Source organism: Oxyura jamaicensis, chromosome Z (genome assembly GCF_011077185.1).
Source record: "Oxyura jamaicensis isolate SHBP4307 breed ruddy duck chromosome Z, BPBGC_Ojam_1.0, whole genome shotgun sequence".
In the NCBI taxonomy this organism is placed as follows: domain Eukaryota; kingdom Metazoa; phylum Chordata; class Aves; order Anseriformes; family Anatidae; genus Oxyura; species Oxyura jamaicensis.
In genome coordinates this window covers 78,651,985-78,669,123 of record NC_048926.1, presented here as the reverse complement: position 1 = coordinate 78,669,123, position 17,139 = coordinate 78,651,985, and the positions used below count along the sequence as shown (strand labels likewise).

At 37.2% G+C, this 17,139-nt stretch overlaps 1 protein-coding gene across 16 annotated transcripts in view; it reads left to right on the top strand.

Annotated features, from left to right (window-relative positions):
• MEF2C (myocyte enhancer factor 2C) overlaps positions 1–17,139 on the top strand; it is a 143,463-nt gene that overhangs the window by 8,969 nt on the left and 117,355 nt on the right. For 4 of the 16 annotated variants that reach the window (XM_035310348.1, XM_035310346.1, XM_035310351.1 and 1 more), the window contains one exon: positions 844–942. The gene's annotated coding sequence lies outside the window, so the exon portion shown is untranslated. Of the gene's footprint in view, positions 1–843; positions 943–4,574; positions 5,135–10,861; positions 10,996–17,139 lie in introns of those variants that run through there. The other 12 variants (XM_035310356.1, XM_035310357.1, XM_035310350.1 and 9 more) reach the window with 9 other exon arrangements.

The following is a 17,139-nucleotide window of genomic DNA, read 5'->3' as shown; positions in this document are numbered from 1 at the left end:
CACACACACACACACACACACACACACACACACACACACACACACACACACACACACACACACACACACACACACACACACACACACACACACACACACACACTGCACGGCGCCCTCCGGCGGGGCTGCAAGCACCCAGCACCGCCTCTTCACTCGTTAGGAGGATAAATAAACGCCCAACTTCGGGAGGGTACAGGCCAAACGCGCCCAGGGGACGGGGATGGGGTGGGATGGGGTGGGATGGGGTGGGAGGGCAGCCGCCACTGCCCCGATGCACGCTGTGGAGCCGAGTGTTTGCTGAGGGCTCAGGCGCCCCCCTCCCCACACGCAATCACACACACGTTGTCCAAAAACGGGCGTTTCTGGTGAAAAGCCACCGCTGGGGTGCCGGGTGTTGCGTTCCCGCAGGGGGAATGTCCTGGGTCAGTGGCACAGCACGCAGCTGTGGGTAACAGGGAAGGAATTAATAGCCTGGGCTTTAACATCACGGCGTGTTTTCAATTGGCCTTTGTTAAACAATGGGAAAACTGCTTCTTTTCAAAGTGTACATCGGCGCATAAATTATTGTCTAAGTACCTGCTGGAGGATTAGTAGGGTCCGAGATCAATGATTTCATAATTTTATGGGTAGTGCAGCATCCTTGAGGTAGGATTCAGAGGGAGTTTATGACAGCTGAAAACTTCAAGCTACTTACAAGTGATACTCCTTTTAGTCCTAAGTGCACATCGGTAAAGGCTCGTATTCTTTTTATAGAAATTGTTTCATAAATCTCTTTAAATATATTTAAGTAGTATGGGTTTGCATTTTAATAACACACTACTTTTGTGCTTTTAAACATCCAAGGTGCCGAACACGAATTGTAAACTGTGAAGTAACTACTATGGAAAAGATTAAGTAAAGCATTGGAGGCGGATGATTTTGACAATAAAGAGGGTGTATGTGGTGAGTGTTTAATATTTATTGCATTTGATATTACAAAGTACTATTTATTGTTTTCAGATTTAATGTTAAAAGCAAAGCCTGGAGAGCAAGCTTTGCTGTATTATGTACTTACAGGTACACCTGTGACAAAGGCTTTCTGTAATCATTGCTTGATGTGTATAACACCATTTTAGTAATGGCATGCCATTTTATTTAAAGTTCATGTGTCAGCTGTGCCTACCTTGCAAATATTTTTTGCAATTAAATGATTTTGTGAAGAATCTTGTACATTTCAGCTCTGTATTGTGGTTTGCAAAGCATTTAAATTGTGCTCCTGGAATATGTATCCTTGAAATTATCTGAGTTTATATCTTTTGTTCCTTATAAAAGAGTATGGATTGAGGGAATATTCTGAATGAACGAAGAACAAATACAGTACTGTTGAATAATCTTGTGGGGTAGATTAATCTATAGCCTCAATTTCTCTCAGGGTGGGTTGCTGTGGCAACCGCCCCAGCTCACTTTAAAATAATTTTGTAAAGCTCACTTCAAGCACTGCACCCAGCGTGGGCCAAGTTTAAAAGCAGCCAGACATTGGAAGAAGTGTTATACTGTGTTGCTCTTACAAGATAGGGAGGTGGTGGAAGAGAGCGAGGCGTGGAGTGGAGTGGGGTTGAGCAGAACTTTAAACGGAAAATAGAAACCAAGCCACCCCAGGGTTAGGATGCAAAGGAGGTGGATCATTTCATAGTAACCTTACCTCTTTTCAGTTTAAACACCATTAAAAGATGTTAGCTGGCAATCTCATTTCTCCTAAGGGAAAGGTATGTTCAGCAGCCACAAAAGAACAAAAATGGACTTTGATAATCATCTTCAAAAGGAGTGTTTTCTAAGCCCACCTTGAGATAATCATACTTGTAAAGGAAAGAGATACTTGGGCACGTTTCACTCTTTGATAAAACTTTGCAGGTCTGATTTTATAATTATTGCATTTTGACTGATTTGTCATTGTTTAAGACAGAAAATGCCTCAGGTGGTGGATTGAGGAAAAAAAAAAAAAAAAAAAAAAAAAAAAGTCAGCATACCTACACACGACCTGCCAACAGCAGAAAGAGTGGATTTGAGTCTCCTGCAAGAAATTTGAAAAGGATGCATTTGTGGAGCATCAGTACAAGTATAGACACTAGAACAAAGGTTTTTCACTGTTTGAAATTACTCCAGATTTTAAAATTAAATACAGTAAAATAGAAAAAAAAAATCCTAAATACTTCAAAAGATATTGCACAAATTTATGCCTTATCTAACCCTGATATGAGTGAGAAAGCACGATCCCTTTCCTGATATCTGTTTGTCCATCTAGCATTTGAGCCCTCTTTTAAAAATCGAGGTGTCCTTTACATGCATTTGATGAATTGTACTCATGACAAAAACTTGGCATGGCTTAAAGATACTCCCAATATGTGAAGGTCACAACTATTTAAAGATCAGGCCACCAGTGCCCACATGGAGGTGTAGTAAATGTGCTAAGCTGCTGTATATTTTATTTTCTGAAATACTTGCCTACTCTGATAATTGCTTTCAGGACATGATAGTACTCAAGTTCTGTCTTGCCCCTTGAAGGGCTGTGTTATCAACTAGCCAGAAACCTGAAAACTTACATATCCTGCACAAAATAAAGCAGATGACAGTCATTTTCAATTAGAGCACAAAAGTGTGAAGTCTTAACACAGTTTTCTATTTTTGCTGCTAAGAAAACATGAATATTACTGGATAGTTGGGTGCCGTGCCGGGAGACCAAAATTGCCTGCAGAAGAGGCATAGCAAGGCGATGTAACCCGTGTAACTATTCCATATTCCTCTCCTGCTGCGCTTCATGCCAGACCTGTGGCTGAGAAAGTTTAAATTCTCCAGTGTTACTTGGGGTCCACTGCTGACCCTGCCACACTTCTGTGCCTCTCACCTCCGTACGCAAGGCATTTGGCTGATGTCTGGCTGCCTGGTGGTTCAAGGCACATCGGCACTGCTCTTGTCATGGGGATATTTTATGCCACGTAACTGTCTGCCAGTTAAGAGTTGTCCATTCTCTGTGTCTGAATCTCTTCAGGAGATTTAGGGCACCGTGAAACCTGTAGTCAGTGGAGGTTAGGTCTCCAGGGATCTGAGCGGAGAACGATCGCAGGGTGCTTGTTAGAGCTTCATTTTGCTCTGCCTGTGCTTTGCGCATCCGTGTTTTAAGAAGTACACTAGAATTTAGAAGACATTTATTCACTGTCAAATATGGAGCTTCCAAACTAGGTCAGTGGCCCAATGAGATGTTTACAGGGGAAAAGACTGCAAGACGAAGAACTTGTATTAAAACAAACCAAATATATATTTATCACTGCTGTTTGAATTCAGTGTTTTGGTTTTATCATGCATGCTGTTCCTATTTCCAGTACCGTAATCTATCATAAAAATAATGGTCTGTGCCTTTATAAACTCCCCTGCTGCTCTCAAAGGGCTGTAGAAGTTGGCTATCTACATGAAAATAAAAGCAAGTATCTGCAAAGTCCGGTTTTACTCACAAAGTATACACGCGCCTGATTTGGATACTAGCTCACATACAGCACAGTTCTTAAGACCAAATGCACCTATGAAAAAAAAAAAAAAAAAAAAAAAAAAAAAAAAAAAGTCCTGCCCTTATACGGCGTGCACGGCCGTGGATCAGTCTGAGCAGAGACCATCCACGAGATCCGGCTGTGATTTGGGCCGGGGCACGGGGGGCGAGCGGGGTTTTAAGGCTGAGGGATGCTGTCCCAAACTTCGCCACCGCTTCAGCTCCGCGCCCGGGGGTCCGGTCCCCAGCGGCCGGGTGCGGAGCCCAAGGGCTTTTGTGTGGCTTTGTAGGCAGAGGGCTCCGGAGAGGGAGCCCCGGCAGGCAAGGAACAGGGGACGGGGCACGAAGCGCAGCGGGGGCGCAAAGCGGCGTCCCCGGGGCGCTGCAGGAGCCTGCTGGTGACAGCGGCGATGGATGAGGCTCTGCTGCCCCCCCGACAGCGCCGTCCCCTCCCGAAAAGCACTCCGTCGGCCTCGCACGGCCGTCCCTGCTCGCTCGCAGGGCTGAGACGTGCCGGGGGGGTTTGTTCCCAGCCCCTCGCCTGGCTCGCCGCAAACTCGGCGTGCGCAGCGTTTGCGCTGCCGCTGTCGGAGCGGCCCCGGGATGTGTTCCCCCCACCCCACCCCCCCCCCCCGGTTCCTCGCAGAGATCTGCGCCCTCACGCTACTGTACCTCGCCAGAAGGGGGAAAATATGCACCGGCTCGCCGCGTTGTCGTGGCGCGGTATAATAAAGGATTGTCATTAGGTTTGCGTGTGGCATATGCCATTACCCCCACCGTAAAACTAAAATTAGCAAAATGTCAGGAATGGAAAGATTGATTCGCCCAAGATGCAATTATCATTTAAAAAGTGCTTGATTGAGGTGCTGATGTTCAGTGATTTATTCTGCATACCATATACATAATTAAAGTAGTGTAGTGGAGTAATTTATCAATCTAGTTTAGACTAGAGGGGCAAGGAAAGGAGCTGCTGCCGCTGTCGCTGCTCTATGTTTGTTTTATTAAAACGCTTTCGGGATCTGATCCCGCCCCCTTTTTGCAAGAGTGAAACTGATTATTTCTCCAGCTCGGGAGGAGAGAGTCATTCGTTTGGGATTGTGGGAGAGAGAGAGAAATAGAGACGCGGAGAAGAAAAGGGAGGAAGAGGGAGAGAAGCAGACAAGGACAGACACCTCGTCAGGCGTGTAGTTTGAATCCCTTCCTTGCCTCCCCCTTCCCCTCCGCGATGTTACAAAGGCTGTGAGCTGCTCGGCTTTTCCCATTCGCCTGCTGTCACTTCCTTCCTGGACGCTCTCGGGACGAGTCCGGTTACTTTTAATCCGACCAGCAGCTCAGCCACTTTCTCCTCCTCCACGCTGCACACACGCACACACGCGCGCACACGCACACGCATACACACACACACACACACACACACACACACACACACCCCAGACGTCTTCTGGCTGCTTATTGGATTGACTTTGAAGGTTGTGTGTGTGATTCAAGGAGGCTGCATGTTGAACCAGGTGGCGAATATTTAAGGCTGGAAGAAGTAAGGGGATTTTTGCTTTTTCCTATGAAAGGAAAATATCTCCAGGACTAGTCTGATCACCCAAACAGCTAAATGTTTATCATGTAAGTACACGTGAAATTCAGCGTCGGAATAAAATAGAGTGGGTATAGGGCAGAAGCCCTACATACGTTTGCTATTGCCTTTGAAGAATGTGTCAGTCTGTGCATGTGGACTGGGACTGAGGTTGCCTTCAGACTTTTTGAGAGTATGATTGTTCTGTCAATTGCTTACAAGTAACTTTTCAGACAAGTAACATAGTTAAATCACTGGCTATTCAAATTACTGCAGACTTGTCTTTGTCCATGTCATAACTTTGATGAAGTTAGTTTATGTCTTTTGTATGTTTGACACTGTGAAGTGTTTGAAGCTTGTTTTGTTTTAATAGTTCACCAAACGCTATGACCTTGCAGTGCTTGCACCCTGATTTTTCAGACTAAGGAAACAATCCAGTTTGAGGGAAACGCTCTTGAACTTCATTGCATCATAGGCTCTTCAGTTCTTGAGTTTAGGTAATGCATGCTTGCAACTGTTTAACTTTGTGCATCTTTCCTGTGAGTACTTAAGTTTGAGATGGAGAGACCCCTTACATCGATGTGGGAACTTAAGTCATAGGCAACTAACCTCTTTGGGAATAGTATGTTTTAGTTTTTACATAGCACTTTCAGTAAGCCTTATATTTTTTAATACAAGGGAGTCAGAAAACTGGCTATTTTAGTTGATGTACACTTACTTATAGGCAAAGATAAAGTTCAATGTAAATGAGAGACTTGTGAGACTATTGGTGCATTATGTAACTGTAATATTTAGCATTTTCCATGAAACTTAGTGTGACCTTCTGTCAGCCTGAAAAGCAAAACAAGTATAAACTAATCATTACGTTTCTTAAGGAAAAAAGAAATCCAAACAAAACTTAAGGAATTATTGTGGGAACCTAAGCATTGTCTGTTAAAGAAGAGTTAGAAGAGATATGTTTTCTTTATTGTTTGTAATAATTATTATTAGCAAATACCTGTATCCTAAAATCAAATAATGCTATGCAGAACTTAAGAAAAAAGATTTAAGAGAATTAGCAGAGAAATACACTTTGTCTATGTTTTACTGGTGATCAGAAAAGAGTTGCCTTGACACAGAATGCATTTTCCTAGCACATATCCTATGATCAGCTTAACGGCAAATGTCCTAGTTTCATATCTTTACTTTAAAAGAATTACAAGATGGATGATAAACCAAGTATTTTAGATGCAAATGTGACTAGTTTTCTTTTTTACTGGCACTTTCCAGGGTATTGTGGTTGAAAACTGGTGTTAATATGGAGTATAATAACTCTAATCCCTAGAGGTTTGGCAGGGCATGGAAATAAAACCACCTGTGAACCAGTTTTAACCTCTGTATTACATACTGATTTCCAGTTCAAACACTAAGGCAATTGGCCACTTTGGGATTCATTATTTCGTAAATTATTTTTGTTGCATGATTTTAGGGCCCTAATCCCAAGTCAGAAGAAAATAATCACAAGAGTTTCTGCCCTTATCAATTTTATTAAAACCCCTATTATATTATTCTTTCTGTATTAATGAATACATAGTTCATATTGGGTCTAATACTGAAGTCTCTGCTAACACTTAAGTCCCTTTGGAAGTAATGGAAAATTTATTTGGGGACGAATTTGAGTGAATGGCCCTTAATTTGGGGTTTCCATGTTTCTCATAGTACACATCCTTTTAGTTTAAAAACTTGTTTTTATATATATTTACTGATATATCTTACATAGCTAGTATTAGAAGGTAATTTGGGGACCTGACTATGAAAACCTCCCTGCAAAAAGCTTGTCCAATGATCATGCTGAGACAACTTGTGTGAAAATGAAGAAGTCACATAAAAAATAATTTGCAGGGTTAGGTCCCTAAAATACTTAAAGCTCTTGCCTGTCCCATAGCTCTCTTTGGAAAAAGATGAAAAGAATGCCACTTTTGATGTCTGTAAATGAATCCGGGAATCAGATATGTTTGTATCCTCTTAAGTTTACTTGACCAAAAAAAAAAAAAAAAGAAACTTAGTCTTAAGAGCCTTATAGAAACTGGTATTCAATGATGTGTGTGAGATTAAATATTTTAGAATTATATTTCTTGGCTTCTAATATCAGAGTGTCAAAAGAAAATACACATGAATACTTTCCTATTGTGAATTTTCTTTAATGACAGGGTCAGAAAAATGTTCTTGACATTTTATATATATTTTTTTAATACCTCTCTTTATTTGTATGCCTGCAACATGTATATTTTTTAAAAAACAGATACAGATACTTATCTTAAACAGCTGTGCTTTCTGAGACATATAAAGCATTGCAGACAAAGAAAATGAAGCTTTCTTAAGCTTTTTCAAAAAGTTTGCCTCTGAAAGATTTTGGTATCTCATTCTTTAGTAGATAAATGTATCTACTATAGATATAGATATAGATATAGAAGCTTAGGAATTAAGCAGCAGTTGTGAATTGAATACTTTTGCCATATTCATTTATTTTAATTTTACTTTTCTCTATCTCAGGTTAATTTCTTGTTCAGCAAAATAGTTCGGTTCATCTTCAGAGACAGCTAAGTAGTATTTCTACATCTCATTGAACTAGCAGTCATGAGCAAGTATTAAGTGTTTGAAAGAACAAGCTTTTTTTTTTTTTTTTTTTTTTTGATATGTAGACTCCATTTTTACCTGTTGGACATCATTATTCTAAATTACACACATCATCACAAAAAATCATATATAATGTGATGGTGTTTTTTTGAAAACACAGATTATAAAGATGAGCATATATAGATGCCATATAATTTAAAGTTTATACCCTCTCCTACTGCAATTTGAAGAATACCCAAAGCAGTTATATTTGTATGTATTTGAGCTTTTAAAATCTTGCTATTTGATTTCAACAGGGAAATTTTTCTACTTAGGCTCTGCAGAAACTTGGACATAATATGCAATAAAATTATCTGTGTAAATGCATACAGCTAGAAGACTTTAGCTTTAAGAATAAGGATAGTATTATGGTATTTGAAAAGTCGTAAAATACAGTTTTGCATCTTATTTCAGAAGCAAAACGGGCTTATAAGAACAATTCAGGTTTCTTGCACTGGTTGTGCAAGAAAAACTGAGAAAAAAAAAAAAAAAGAAATGAAAAAAAAAAATCCTGATTTTCTGTTTTCCTTAAGTACAGGAATTGTTTTGGTCTTGTGTCCAGCTTTAAGGTAATTTTCTCAGAACTGGTGCTCAATGTTACATGTGGACAGGTGATTAAAAGCTAGTGTCTTTAGTTGTCCACCTTAATCTCACCCTCTCATTGACTGCAGTGCAGTAGAGCTTGTCTATTCACTGGGATCTGTCATCTTTAGGAAATCAGACCAGCTTATAGAGGCGATTCACAAAACCAACAGTGACAACAAAGTCTTATGTGCCTTACAAAAGAAGGATTAGGCAGTTCACATGTCATTTTGATTGGGCAGAGATAAAGGCTGATTGCTGCAGCATGGCAAGACACACTTCAATTTCAATTGATTATTCTATAAGACAACTATAACTCTCTTGCTTAGTCATTGTTAATGCAATTTGAAGGAAGGAAAATTCAGTTTTGACCTTACTGGTTTTGTATTACTTGATCCTAAAAGGTATAGCCACTTGTGGCATTGTTACACAAAATTTTAAAAGCGCTGTTTATTCACTGCTCTGAAGAAATATAATGTAGGATGATTGTCCTGGGATTTTTAAAATCATTTTTGCCTAGATGATATCTTGAAGTAGCAATTAAAAGTTCTTAAAGTGCCTGGGACTACACTAAATTCACAGCATTTACCCTATTAAGAGCTTATGTGCAGAGGAGAGTACGTACAAGATGTCAGTTCTTTGCAGATTTACCAAAAAGTAGAATATTGAGGAACATACAAGTAAATCATCTTACTTTGTGTTTTTCTGTTATTTTTTAAATATTGAATGTGAAGTAAAACTATACTTCATGTTGCACATGTGAACAAAGTAGCTGGGTTTAAAAACAGTTAAGAAATAAAATGTTTTCCCTGTATTATTAACTGTCTGTGATATGTCCGTGAGAATGGAGAGTTTTGGCTATTTGCATAATTTAATTATAATGTACAGCCTTTAGCATTTGGACATATGAAACTTGCAAGCTGATTATTTCTATGTTAATTTCTTACCATTAAAAAAAGAAAAAAAAAAAAAAAAAAACTCTTTTTTACCCAACTGATGCCTCCTAGTGTTTCACATAATAAAACACTAATGAGTCAACCATAAATGTAAACATTGTTTTTTTCATTGCCTTCATCTGATGCGATACATAAAATTAATATTTATGCATTTAATTTTGTATGCGTTATTATAATCAGACAGGAAACTCCAGTAAATTGAGATGTTTCATCTTAATGGACACTGAAAGCACATTTTTATTTTCATTGATTCTTGCTTTGTCTAGCTGTAGATAATATGAAAGTACATTTTCCTTTTCTCCTTTTGTTTCCCATATGCATTACAGTAACTTCTCAACAACCATATTATAGGGCTCAAATGGAAATTTTAAAAGTTTTCGTAGGGTAATGTTTCCAAAAGTAAGCCCCTGGTAATAGGCAATAACTGCAGTTATAGAAATGTTTGAAATATCCTGAAGTACCTCACAGCCAAGTAAAATGGAAAAGAAAAAAGACCAGTCTGAGATATGTTTGCTTAATACAGTCCTTAAAGAATTGTTAAGTTGTCACATTTTGTAATTTTTCCTGGTTATTTCAGTGTTGTATTAGAGAGAAAGCTGTATCAGGCCAGTTTCTCAATCTGTGAAACGCTCACTTTATAGTTTTGTTTATAGATGCGGATGACCAGTACCTTTGAAAAGGAATTTGTGTGTGTAAAATATTGAAACAAAGCTAGGAGTGTTAAAGGACTGAAATATAGTGTCCTTTTCTTACAAGTTTAGTCTGGCCATATAACTTATGAATACCTGAAAAAAGCATTCAATTATATTAGATTTAAATCATACAACAGTATTATATTTTATTTCTTTGACAGGAGGGTGTAATTTTCAAAAAGTTCCCCAGCATCAGTATGACAAAATATAACTTATGGGGCCCAGCTGTATATTTGAACTGTCAGGTACGGTCTTACAATGATAAAACAGCAGCTAAAGCTGAGAGCACTTCGGCACATTTTAATGTCATGCAGTTTTATGTAAAGTATGAGATCAATTTAATGATGACATTCGAAATATAGCCTGTTATTCTAAGAATTTCAAGAAAAGCTGTGAATTTGCTAGATACTAAGCAAGTTTCAAAGAGAAGTGATTTTACCATCAAAAACTATAAGTTTACCAGTTAATACAGGTAATGAGAATTTGTGTCTTCTTCTTGATGAACATGTGGTAGAGTTAGGTGCCTGCGGCAATTAACTTCAGTGAATAGCTAATTATTATAACTAAAAATAACTAGCAATTCACTAACTAGCGAGTATGGCAAGTTAAATTCAGACATGCAGAATCAGTATTATTTTTAAAATATACGAAAAATGTAGTTTTTACGGTTATGTTCTGCCATCAACCCTGTTTGTATTACATTGCTTCCCCATTAGTTTTAAACTGTAAAGAGTCAACTCTGGGATCTGCCAGTAAACACTTAATAGTTAGTGTCTTAGCCTTTAAAGTTCCATGTATCGTGAAAGTATTTCAAAGTATGAAAAAGGCATCTATGATTCGGCAAGGAAAGTTAAAATGCAAAAGTGATAGAATTTTGTAATTTTTCATATAGTTACATTGCTTCTTCACTTGCAAAGAGAAAGTAAATTTGAAAGAGAAATAGAAGCAAGCATTGAGAAGAATGTTTAAGAAGTGTAGGACTGTTACTCATTACTTCAAAATACAGCTAAACAGGACTTCACTAAGGTGTTTTGTTTGTTTTGTTTTTGTTTGTTTGTTTCTTTTTCTTTTTTATTTTATTGGATTTGGGTTTTGTTTTGTGGAATTTTTGTTTGTTTGTTTGCCTAACAGCTAAATATGTTTAGATTACGGAAATACATCCTAGGAAATTCTAGAAATACATTATCTGACTTATTTAGAAATGTCTGGATAAAATATTGGAGAAATGGTTATTTTTATATTGCATGGAATAAACTCTCTCGAAAGCCAGGTCTCTAGCCTAGGCCACTCCTTTTGCAATTTGCTGAACAGGTGACTTAGAAGTCACCTGTTTCAGCAGGGTAGAAGTACTTATCTCTGCCATCTGCCACCTTCCCTGACAGTGGAGGGCCTCAAGAGTTCGAGCAGAGAAATCTTCAGAGATCCTGGCCAATGCAGCAGGTCCTGGAAAATCAGTGTCTACTGCCTTAATTTAAGGTAACCATAAGGCAACCCACAGATTAGGGATGGAATTGAAGAGATGGCATGAAGCTCTTCTGCCTCTTTTTCCCAGGTTACAAAGCACTACTGATACGGGACTTGGATTCCAACCTAACAGGACTTTCCTGGTTCTTTTCTTTTTCTCAACTGTATAATTGTTTCAGTAAAGATTATCATGAAAATTATTTTTAATCGTGCCATTGCAGGAATTCACCTTTGCGATTACTGTCTTTTCTCTCTTATCCTATAATTACAAAACATACACTTAAATAAACCACATTAGAAATAACTTTATTTACAGTTGATTTTATAGTCACCAGCAGCATGCCATTTGTCAAGCCCATGCTAAGCTAAATTTTACTATTTACTTTTAAGTAGTCAATCAATAGCTGTTAACAAAATCTGTACAAAGGACAAGGGAGGATTGTGAAACTGTTTATAAAACACATCCGCGAAAGTAAATATAATGTAGAATGTTGTCCACGTGAAATGTTACTTCAAGTGATATAAGTAACAAGTAACATAGTATGTGCTATTTATTTGATTTCTAGTAAAATCTTCCTCTTACTGACAAATACATTGTGATATGACATCATATTCAAAATACTGGTGCATTACTTTAATCTAAATAAATTAGTTACCGAAGGATCATCATATAATTTAAAATGTTCTGGAATGTATCCACCAGCACAAAATGCTGGAGGAGGTCACTTTTCATTTAAAAATTCCATATGGAGTTCTTAGTAGAGATTATTTTAAATCATTTTGTTGGAGTTGCGTCCCTAAAAATGATGGAGGAGGGGAGCAGTAGAGAAACAACAGGACACTGAGGTTCTGTGGTCCTCATGTAGAGCTGGCCCTTCCATCCCTTTCATCCAGGCCATTTTATCTTTTGACATGTGCTGCCAGGAACTCCCCTCTGGTTGCAGTAACCCTCGGGAATGCCTGGGCACTTGGTAGAAAAAGTACAGTTGGAGGATATTCTGTGAAACCAGCAGGAGACAGTATGTTCTGTTCGCTTTTGCTCAGGCCTCCTTTATCTCCGTCCATCTGTGTCCTGAATGTAACTTCTGTCTACTGAATAGGAGAAGTAGGAGAAACATCATAAAGGAAGGCTTTTAGGAAGATGAGGAAGGATGTGGCAATGGACTATTTAGAAAGATGTGGAGGAGAGTGGACAATCCACAGTAGTTGTACTTAAAACCTTAATCTTGGAGCCTTCAAACAAATTTCCTACTGAAGTATGTAGAATTTGTCTTGCTATGAGTAATACTTAATTGCTGCAGACACAGGACAACAGCCTTAACAAAATAATATTTCTTAAATGTGTTTTATACATAAAAGAAACTGATTTTGAATCAGTATTTGATGAGAACATTTCTACCCTCTAAATACCAAAGCAGTGTTCTGTTTTTTCTTTTATCTTCTCTGTGTGTATAGGGTGCAGATAAGGAATTGGTACAGCACCAGAACAAGAAAATCCAACTTATTACTCCACTGCAATTTATGAAATAAGTGTGAAACTGCACACTTACCCAGACTTCTACATGACACATTTTTTTATGTCAGAATACTGAGCCAAGGAATGCGTCCTTTCAGTGGCATACAGAATGCACAACTTTATCCAAAGCATACATACATAAATTTTAGAGATCAGAAATATGACCATAAAGGTTAGTAAGAGCCTATGGACTGGCAGGCACATTTAGAACTAAATAGAATTAAGCAGAATTTCATTAAAGTTCTTGAGAGCAGACACTAAAAAATATAGCCCAAGCTTGTTGGATTACTAGTACTTTTATTTACATGTGATGTGTTGGTAGCAATTGGAAATAATTTTCAATTGCATTTTAAAATGTGTATTAATTAGAAAATAATATTCCAGCTTTTTCTTAAAAGGAAACATGATGAAATGATTGGCAAGCTACCTAATTAAAGCAAAACTGCCTGTGATTACACGTACAGAAATTGAGACTGACTACGTATATCCTTGGGTAGGTAGAAAGCTGCGTATCTTCACTTGAGTAACAATAGATTACCAGCTATGGATCTAGTGCTTCTGTTTTACTGTTAATGCTGCAGCTAAAAAAAAAAAAAAAAAAAAAAAAAAGAGGTTATGCATAGGACAGAAGCAGTATTTTTCTTCATTTTCTTTTGGTATAGGAGTTGAAATCTGCACTGATATTTTCATGTTTTTTTTTCCAAAACTTTATATTGATAATGCAGAATGAGGATCTATCTTTAGTACAAGTTCCAGTGCTTAAATCCCCATCCAGAACATTGCATTTAGTTCACTTATGCTTCAAGTAGATATTTATTGTAAGCTCCATATTACATATTTTGGTGACCAGCAGAATACTCACCTGGATTGCATCCTTACTGAGGATCTCTGGAATTTCATATTTAATAAATAAATAAATAAATAAATAAAAGGAGTCAGGGATAAGACATGGTGGTTAAAAGCAATAATGCAAATCCTTATGACAGATACCAAGAAAGAAATAGAAAAAAAATGTATTTTTGCAAGATGTTTTAAAGCTTTTAGGATTTTTTTTTCCTTCTTTTAATCCTGTGGAAAAATACTTCAGTCATCACACCACAATGTCTCAATGAAGTAGACTGTTCTTATTTTATTTTTATTTTTATTTTTTAATCTGAATAACAATGTGAAGCAATATCTGATGCAGCAAAGATGCATGACACAAAAGAAAGATATTCTCATCTGCTTTGAAGAGTAGTACTTGTCATGAGTTTGAACAAGTGGTGATTTTCTGGCACTGCCTTCTGTTACAAGTCACTAAATGTCGTCTGTAAAGCAGTAGCACTATGTTCTACCACATTTTTCTATATGAGATTAAAGAGAAACCTGTCATGAGACCATCACATTTCTTGACTACACCAAACAGGATATGGAATAGCACTTCTCCAGATTTCTGATAAAAACTAATTTTGAGGATGGTCAGGAAGAAAGTATTTGTTCTCTCCTTTCACTCTACTGTTTTCCAGATGTGATCGGAAGGAGGAAGCTGTTCCACTAATGGATCAGAAGATTGTTCTGTAATTTAAACATCACCCTAAAAATAGAGCTTCCATATTTGATAAATATAAGTTCAAAATACAAGGTAGCTATTTCAAAAAGGCCTCTTGAAAAACACAAGAAAATCTATAAGTGTATAGTTTTGCGAGATTCCCCTGCTGATACTTGCAAAAGAAAAGAATGAGCAACATTCTGTTTTCATATATTGGTTTAAACGGTAATCTTAAAAGCAAAATGGTTAAATAAATACCCATTATCATGCCCACATACAGAACACTTTTTGATTGCATGGCGATCTAAACTAGATTTCTCAAATTAAAATAGAGGTTTTCTATTAACAAAGCAACCACAGTAAATTCAGTTCTGCAATGTGCTCCAAATTTTAAACAGTATTCTTGGATATAATAATTTTCAGTGGCACATGAAACCCATTGGTGATGATTTTCAAGAAGACCAGGAAGTGGAATCCTTCAGTATGAATTACACAACAGAATAATTAAAGGAGATTAAATATATGTATATATATATTGTATATCTAGAACATATAATTCAAGAATTATTGTCTCTAAAAGATATACGTACTTTATATGAGGCAACAGAAGCAAGAAATAAGTCTGAAAATAACGAGCAGAAGCTGCTCAACAGTCTGAAGCATGCAATGTAAGAAGGGGACTAAAAAACTTAGAGGTTTTAGAATCTAACTTTTTTTTATATTTAGAATGCAATTCAAAATGCAGCTGCAAACTTACTTTGTGAAAGTCTGATATGCTGTGTCTCAGTTCTCCAAGGGCAAAACAGATGAAAATTGGAAACTTTACTGAGATGCTGTAGAAGCTAAAATCTATTCAGGATGACAGAGTGTGTATATGCATAGATTAGAAGAGAAAGAACAGCACAAAAGAAAAAAGAAAAAAAAAAAAAAAAGGAATTTAAGTTTTAGTTTGCAATGTATCCCATTTTCTGATGGAGTCCACATCCCCCAGATTAAGTCCATAAATTCTATATAAGCACTGGTTTAACTTTACTGCACAAACTCAGGATCTGAGAAACCTGATTTGAATTACTTCATACCCTTAATTTGGAGCAGTTCACAGAAAATTCAAATCCTTCTTTCTGGAATGGTCCTTAATCAGTTGGCTATAAAGAATTCTGCAAGAAAGCCTCTCTCAGTTTCCCTATCTAAGTCCATGCCATTTTTCTATAGATAATTAAATATTCATCAAATGAATGGCTGTAACTGAGTCATATTTCACTGTAATGCCATAGTTCCTTAGCTGTTGAGTTGTTCTCTTGCACTTTTATCTCTCTTACTCAAAAATAAGTCTTTCTATGTTTCTAGCCTGTAATATAGCTTAAAACTAGTCTAAAGAGCTAATTCCCATGCAATGTTTTCCATTGCGTTACCTGAGAACTTTGATTTTACTTTATAAAGTACAATAGAAGAGGAAGAGATGGTCCTGATTTATCTTTCCATTTACAAATATATTCATCTAAATATGTGAAACTGCTTCTTTTATAAATACTTCCGTGTCAGTCTTGCATACCTTTTAGTGGTCTTATTGTTTCGAGTCTGTTTCTTGAATGGAGACATACCACGTCTAGCAAATCTCTGAAATCTTGCATAGGAATTAGAAACACTAAGAGGTGCTTAAATACAAAGGCAATGAGCATTGCGTAGGTAGGTAATGCCTTGATTATAAGTTGTTTGAGACAGGAAGTACAGATTCAGTGTGAGATACATTGCTCAGGGTATCTAAGAATGTTTTAATAAACTTTTATGAGAACAAACTTTTCAAAAATAGCTATTAAGTGCCTGTTGTCAGTCATCTTCAGTGAAGCTTGGGTGGTCCTTTAGGAAAGACCTTGTGGCCTAGCACACATGCCTCTTCAGCCAATTTCTTGGACAGTTAATGTGACTGTTGAATATGTGGGTGTGAATCCAAACCTGACTTCCTGACCGCATTATTATGTTTGAATAAATGAAAAAGAATAACAACTTTGGTTAGACATTTTGCTGATATTCAGTCTTCACTAGTATTTATCCAAGAGCTTGAAGCAGCTTATAAGTTGTAAAAATGTGTTGATTTTTTTTTTTTTTTCTTTTCTTCCCACCATATTTGGGAAATTCTGATTTCATGAATGCAAAGAGAACTTACATCTACATATATTAATGTTTGATTAGCAATATTACAGATGTAACAATATATGAAACTAAATTCTTTGTTCATGTGTTCTAGCATAATACCACTGACTTGATGACCTACTAAAAACTGCTTTATGTACAGAATTATTAACATTGTTAATTAACATCCACCTCATTTTCTCAGTTCCATTCTGACACTTTTGCCAGACTCATTAGAAAAAAGGGTACCATTTGAATAGAACATTTCAAAAGATCTCCTTAAATTTTGTTCCCGAAAAAATATACTCGTAGTCATGAGAATATGTAGAGATCTACCATTCCTTGGATCAAGAACATTATAAGCCGATTTAGGCAGTTTTTCATCCTCATCTGGGGATTAAAGAAAATCCATGGGTGGCTGCCATTCACATATCCTGAAATGAGGTGGAACATGAAGGGGCCCTATAGGCAGTTCTAGAGCTTCTCTGAGGATATGTTAGCGTCTCTCGGCCGGATGTTAAATCTATGATGT